Raw genomic sequence first — 7,414 nt, 5'->3', positions numbered from 1 at the left:
AGGTGATGATGAAGAAGAAGGAGAAGAAGTCCTCACATGCGGCACAAGTTCTCGTGGTTTTTAGTTGTTGTCGGTGTTTTTATTTATTTATGTTTCATTCATTTCTGAGTTCCCTTCATGGAGAAGCCTGGATAATGAAATGTTCAGAGAAGATACAGATGCAAAAAAAGGCTGTTGGGTTTTTCTCCTCAGGGTATTCTCCGATCGCTCCGATTAAAAAAAAAAATAGCAAAATAAATAAAAATAAAATTATTTTAAGGCCCCCGTCCGTTCAGCAGCGCGTGATCGGCCGTGCTGTCCGTCCCTGTCCACTCCTCTCCGTCTTTAGCCATGGCTGCTGCTGCTCTCTCCGTTTCTTCTGCTCAACTGCCACAGCTCTGCGGCTCTCCCGCACCGCGCATGCGCACTCCGGACCAGCCTACCCCTCCTCCCCGACTATTCCACCCCACCCCCCGCCTCTGACGTCACTTATTAAGGAAGTTACCCCAAACGCTATAAAGCACAGTATCCACACCAATTACTGCTGTCCAGTTCAGTGGGCAGTACTGAGTCCAATATATGCAATGTGCTCTATATATATATATATATATATATATATATATATATCACTATGCCTTAAAGGGTCCATACCTTACATTTTGCTGGCATTTTATTTATTATTTTTATTATTATTATTTTTTATTTTGTTTATTTTTTAGGTCCATTTATGTGGTGTTTTAATGTATATGAAAAAAAAGTACACAGTCATTTTCAACCTCTCTGTGTGCCTTGTGGAATTATGCAAATGACCTCACTTCTGATTGGCTGCCTCATATGCCGCATTAATCCTGTAATCTGTAACCTTCCATTCCATGTTGTATTTGTGTACCTGCTCTGTTCTGATTGGCTGGCGGTCCAGGCTGAAACACTCCTTATAACTTCAGCCTTAGTGGGCGGAGCTACACTGCTGCTTTTTTCAGTGAAACACTGAATCCAGCGTTAACGATAGATAGAAGAACCTTTTTAGTGGTATACAGAACCATTTTCAAAACATACCACGACAGCAGTCTGAAGAACCATTTCACCATGCCAAGAGCCATTCAAGCATGCAAATGGTTCTAGAAACACTCTCAAAAAAGATGATTCTTCAAGGGTTCTTTGGTAAAGAGAACAGTTCTATGATTCGCATGCTTAAATGGTTCTTTCCAAGGTGAAAACGTTCTTCAGACCAATGAAGAATGTGTCGTACATGATTCTAGATGGAACCTTTTTGTAAATGCAGCACCAAACAGGGTTCTTCTATTGTTACGATGTCAGACTTAAAGAACGATTTCACCATGCAAAGAACCATTTGAGCTTGTTCTATGAACACTCTTAAAAACCATGGCTCTTCAAGGGTTCTTCAGCAAAGAGTGGTTCTATTTTCTATAAAGAACCATTTGCATGCTTAAATGGTTCCTTGCAGGGTGAAACCGTTCTTTAGACCGATGGAGACTGTGTCATATATGGTTCTATATAGAACCTCTTTGGAAATGGTTCTACAGCACCAAAAAGGGTTCTTCTATTGTCGCCATGCCAAGCTGCAGAGAACCATTTACATATGAATGGTTCTATCAACAGTCTTTAAAACCACGATTCTTCAAGGGGTCTTTAGTAAAGAGTGGTTCTATTTACTATGAAGAACCATTTGCATGCTTAGATGATTCTTTGCAGGGTGAAACCGTTCTTTAGACTGATGCAGACTGTGTCATATATGGTTCTATGTAGAGCCTCTTTGGAAATGGTTCTACAGCACCAAAAAGGGTTCTTCTATTGTCGTGATGTCAGACTTAAAGAACAATTTCACCATGCAAAGAAGCATTTGAGCTTGTTCTATGAACACTCTTACAAAACATGGTTCTTCAAGGGTTCTTTAGCAAAGAGAACCATTTGCATGCTTAAACGGCTCTTTGCATGGTGAAACCGTTCTTGAGACTGATGGTGAATATGATATATGGGTTATGGCTCTATATGGAACGTTTTTGGAAATGGTTCTACAGGCACCAAACAGGGTTCTCCTGTTGCTGCGATGTCAGACTTAAAGAACAATTTCACCATGGTTCTTGTATTGTCATGATCAACATGCACAGAACCACATAAGCATGACAGTAGTTGTATTTCGAGCTCGTGGCTCTAAAGAACCCCCTTTTAAGAGCGTCACACTGACAGTAACGCAGGGAGAACAGCCTACCAGCAGCCCTCACACCCAAGCGAACCTGTTCTCCTGTTCTCTCTCCTGGTTTCATCTGTCCAGCACTCACGCGCGCTCTTTAGATGAGATATGGATTAGTGGAGGGCGTTCGCTGCACCGGCTGAAGCGCGAGGCTGCGGGGGCAGATCGTTTTCGCGCGCGGGTAAGTGGGGCAGATGTGCCCATTGTTGGGTTATTAGCTAAGAGTAACGAACCAAGCTTAGCAGGGGAAACCCCGCCCTCGTGAGCCCCCCTACCCATCCCACCGCCCCCCACCACCGCCCCCACCCACCCAGCACATTAAAGCTGCTCGAGTGAACTTCATTCAGCGCGCGCCCATGAATGAGCCGAGCTGGACACGCTCCGTGAAAAACGCCCGTTTATCAACATCAAAGAAGCGCTCTCCTCCGCAAACCACGGCTGATGTTTACATTTACATCACAGACGCTGCTCTTTTCTGATATCTCGTGATAGTATTTCTCGGGCCTGATGAGCTTTGATCTCGCGTGGTTTGATTTACTTACTGATTTATCATCGTTTGGATGAAGATAAGAAGAAGCGTGCGTAGGGTTCTTTAGTAAAGAGAACAGTTCTACGATTCGCGTGCTTAAATGGTGAAAACGTTCTTCAGACCGATGGAGAACGTGTCATATACGACTCTAGATGGAACCTTTTTGTAAATGGTTCTACAGCACCAAACGGGGTTCTTCTATTGTTACCATGTCAGATTTAAAGAACGATTTCACCATGCAAAGAACCATTTGAGCTGGTTCTATGAACTCTCTTAAAAACCATGGCTCTCCAAGGGTTCTTTAGCAGTGGTTCTATTTACTATGAAGAACCATTTGCATGCTTAGATGGTTCTTTGCGTGGTGAACCGTTCTTTACACCGATGGAGACTGTGTTATATACGGTTCTATGTGGAACCTTTTTTGAAAAGGTTCTACAGGACCAAAAAGTGTTCTTCTACTGACACCATGTCAAGCTGCAGAGAACCATTTACATATGAATGGTTCTATCAACACTCTTTAAGAAGAAGTGTGCGTAGAACAAATATAAAAGAGACCAAAACGTGGGCGAGAGGTCCTCTTCAAAAAAGAGGTTCTTCAAGGGTTCTTCAAGAGATGATATGCAATCTTAGCACACAGATATATTTCATGATACCAGAAAGGTCCAACAAACTTCAAGACAATGGTTCTTCGATGGTTTTTAGTAAATTCAGTGGTTCTATGTAGCACCATGAGTTCTATGTAGCACCAAGGGTTCTTTAGTAAAGGCAGCCACGAGTACTACCTAGCACCGTTCGCATAAATGGTTCTTCAGGATGATGGAGAAGGCGTGGGTGGTTCTCTGTAGCGCCACTAAGGGTGCTGTTGCTGTTACAGCACCTTTCCGGTGCTATGCAGAACCATACTCCATCAGTCTGAAGAACCATTTCACCAGAATCAATCTCATGGTTCCGAACGGAACCGTTTCCCTGTACTAAGGGTCTCTTGAAGAGCAACGGCCGGTGAAAATGCTCAGCGGTCGCTGTTGATTAGTGTTAATTAGCGAACTTACGACTTACGAGGGCGGTTGGCGCATGCGCGGTGGGCCGGCTGGGTGACAGCTTGGCGCGGTGAGTGTTGGGGCCTCCATCACTTTACCCCTTTACCCCCCCCCACCTCCCCCCTTTACTCCGGGACCCCCAACTCTGCCACATGTCAAAGGTGAAGCTTCAAGACTCGTGAAGCCAACAGCTGCTGGCGGGATGGGGGGGCAGATTAACTTTTGGAGAGTTTTTTTGTGTGTGTGTGGTTTGTTAGGGACCCGCTCACATCTGTTAGGGTCAGCAACAATGACCGCGGCTTTAACGAGTTAAATAAAGTTAAACTGCCGCTGATTGTAAGTCAGCGCCGTCCGTTCTTCCGGAGCGCTCGGTTGGCTGAGACCGGCGCGGGTGCTCAAAGACGGACGGTGCTGATTGGTGGAACAGCAAAACAGGTAAACATCACAAGTACATGCACAACAAATAGGAACAAGTCGGAGAAGAAAGGAGATGCAGCAGGACTCGTATTTATTGAAGACATTCCAGCATTCATTCCCAACATCCAGTGTCACAAAGCAATAAACATCCCATTGTTTTGCGCGCGCCGGGAAGGCGGAGGCGGCCCGGGTGGAGCGATGAGGATGAGCTGTAAGGTAAATGTGATATTCAGGCAGGAAATTTCAGAGAGCAGCCGCATCTGCGCGCATTCTCATACTGGTCGATATTTCTCATTCACACTCCAGCCTCCATGACGAGAAAGGGCGTGTGTGTGTGTGTGTGTGCGCGCGCGCGCGGTGGGGCCTACCCAGGCGGTTCCTCTGCTCTCCGAGCTGCTTTAACCTGAGAAAAGGTAAAGGCTTCAGGTCTGTTATTAATGAGGGTGGAATCGGAATATGATTCAAAATGTGAAATATTGAACATAGAGCAGCTCGAGACACAGGCCGAGAGGAGCAGTGCGCGGCAAGGCGCGGCCCCTGTGCCTGTAGGACAGCCCAGAAGCAAATTCGTGAATTTCTATTCAACTGAAATTTTTACGATTTAAAATTTTTTTTTCGAATATTTAAGTCTGACGTAATACTTCGAATTATTGCAGATATTAAAATAACGCGTTGTTCAGCTGGAGGCACTGAGTCGTGGCACGTTATCAAACGCGGTGGCATTAAATAAATAAATAAATAAATAAATAAATAAATAACTTTGTAAATCGATTTTTTTTCTAATACAGCTGCGTTTAAAACGACACACAGTGCCCCTCGCCAGAGTTTATGGAGGTGGCCTAAAACACGACTCTACAAATCTAAACTTTATTATTATTATTATTATTATTATTATTATTATCATTATTATTATTATTATTATTCATTTATTTTATAAATTAGGCTGTTTCTTGCCCTGAAATTTGCTTCGAATTCTTTTCAAAAATTTCCACTTGAACCTGAAATTCCCCCAAATCTGATATATAAGCTGGTCTTTGTGGGTAGCAGGAGATGAAGAAGGAGAGACGGGATCCCCCTCGTGCCGCAAGAAAAGCACCAAGCCTAAAATACATACTGCTGTTTTTTATTATTGATGGTCTGGGTTCCAGATTTATACCCTGTAGAGAACATTGGGTCTCGGCAGTGTTTCTGAGCTGCTGAGGGAAACAGCCTTGACTCCTCTGTCTGCAAAAGACCCACGATTATTAAATTAATGCTTTGGCATTTTTTGCATATGTCGTTTCAAATTCAAAGGCCTGGAAAAACGCCAGACAATTCCAGCATGCCAACTTAAATTCAAATGATTTTCCTAAAATATTCTATATATATGTATATATGCTTATAGTTTTATATAAAGTTGTATACACTTATATATTTATGCCATTTAAAGCCTGTTCCCCGCTTGGGCTGGAGAGCAGAGCTGGTCTGACTCTGAATCCGAGGCGATCTGCATGATTATTCAGACACCAGCAGCTCAGGGCGATCAATGAGATGCTGACACATTAAAGCACTAAAACCTGACCGCTCTGAATACCTGCGTTTATCTCCCCCCAGCCCGGGCACTGAGAGCAGAGGAGAACGTTGGAGAACGTTGGAGAACATTGGAGAACACTGACAAGAAATACGAAGTTCTCCTGCCCAGCTTTTTTTTTCACGCTCAAAAGTGGAGAAGGAAGCGTTAAAATAGCACCTTCATAAACGACCTGCTCATTAGTGCGTCTGTGTTTTGAGCACAGATAACAGGATGAAACGAAAGGAAAAACAAAACAAAATCAAAAATAATAAAATGAAATTTAACGCGTCAAGTTTTGATGCTGAGAACAACGAATTTTTCCACCGTGCAAATCCGCTGTATTATTATTGTTTATGAACTGTCCAGATGGGCTGCATGTTGTACTGTAAATATAATGGGCTTATAAACGCGTTAACGCCTTGATTTATTCGGTATTTCATCGCAGAGAAAAGGGCGTTTAAAATGACGGGAAATTTCTAAAATAAAATTCCTTATTTCCTTTTTTTTCCGTCCTCCTCCTCCTCCTCCTCCTCATTCCCCCAAAACAAGCCTACTGAAAAATACATTTCAATAACACAACAACGCATAAATCACAGATATTTGAACAAATCAAACCTGAATATTGTCACATTTTTCGTTTTCAATAACGACTAACAGCGCACTCAAATGTCCACTCAGATTATGGCAGGTCTTTCATTGGTCAGCTCTGGAGACGGTAGTTAAATATGAAAAATAATTCCATAACCGCTGAATAGAATTCCGACTGGAAACGTGTTAAATCGCGCGGCGCGTTCCCAAAACCGCGACTGAGTTTAAAGGAAAAGAAAAGAAGAAAAGATTCGTGTACGTGTGTGTTGGGGTGTGTGTGTGTGTGTGGGGGGGGTGGTCTTGGAGAGTGATGTATGCACCAATCGATAGTAGACTACATTATCCTGATCAATGAGTTTAAGCTGAAAGGAGAGTTTAAAGACACAATTCCAGCCACACTTCAGATCGGCTAAGTAGACTAACTTAATAGAGCCATTGATCGCTAATTGATGGTTTGTGGAAGTTTGATGATGGTTTTCTTTAACGTGGTGTAAACGACCCCCAAACAGAAACAGTCAACATTTCAACGGGACCCAGTGCACTCTGGTATCAATCGGTTCTGCTCTCAGATCAACGATAAAACTACAGACGTTGGACCAGATGTGTCTAAAGAATTCAGGTGAATACAATGTGGCACATCAAGAGCAAGGACTGCTTTTATATTCTATATATATATATATATATATATATATATATATATATATATATATGATGGTGTCCAGTCACTGTACCTGAGTTTGGCCTGTATGTCAAACAGCTGAATCCAAAGCAGGATGAAAGCAGGACAACCAGATAAGACACTGTTTGCTTTTCCCAAAGTCAGTTAATTCAAATTTAGCAACCTTTGCTCAAGGCAAATACACACAGACTCACCGAGGCTTCCGGCCTTTAGCATTCCTGCCTTTAAAAGAGCAGATCACATTGTGCTGCAGAGTCCAGGCTCAGCGCTGACCGGCCACCGGGTAAGCAAACGTCGTTCATACAGTTGTGTGTGGTCTATAGTCTGTTAGACTTCTGGAAAATTCTAATCTTAAAAAAAAAAACTGGAAATGAGCCTGACCTGCTTTAAATCATCTGAAATATTAGTCATGGACACCGAC

The 7,414-nt window shown here is 43.0% G+C and overlaps 1 protein-coding gene across 2 annotated transcripts in view; it reads right to left on the bottom strand.

The window, feature by feature from the left end:
• Positions 1-197, bottom strand: part of onecut1 (one cut homeobox 1) — an 18,336-nt gene extending 18,139 nt beyond the window's left edge. For both annotated transcript variants that reach the window (XM_017725039.2, XM_017725040.2), the window contains exon 1: positions 1-197. This exon is cut by the window's left edge. The gene's annotated coding sequence lies outside the window, so the exon portion shown is untranslated.
• Positions 198-7,414: the final 7,217 nt, after the last annotated feature.

The sequence above is a fragment of the Pygocentrus nattereri genome, chromosome 7 (genome assembly GCF_015220715.1).
Source record: "Pygocentrus nattereri isolate fPygNat1 chromosome 7, fPygNat1.pri, whole genome shotgun sequence".
Classification (NCBI taxonomy): Eukaryota; Metazoa; Chordata; class Actinopteri; order Characiformes; family Serrasalmidae; genus Pygocentrus; species Pygocentrus nattereri.
The sequence above is the reverse complement of the archived record's forward strand: the minus strand, read 5'-3'. Positions and strand labels throughout refer to the sequence as shown.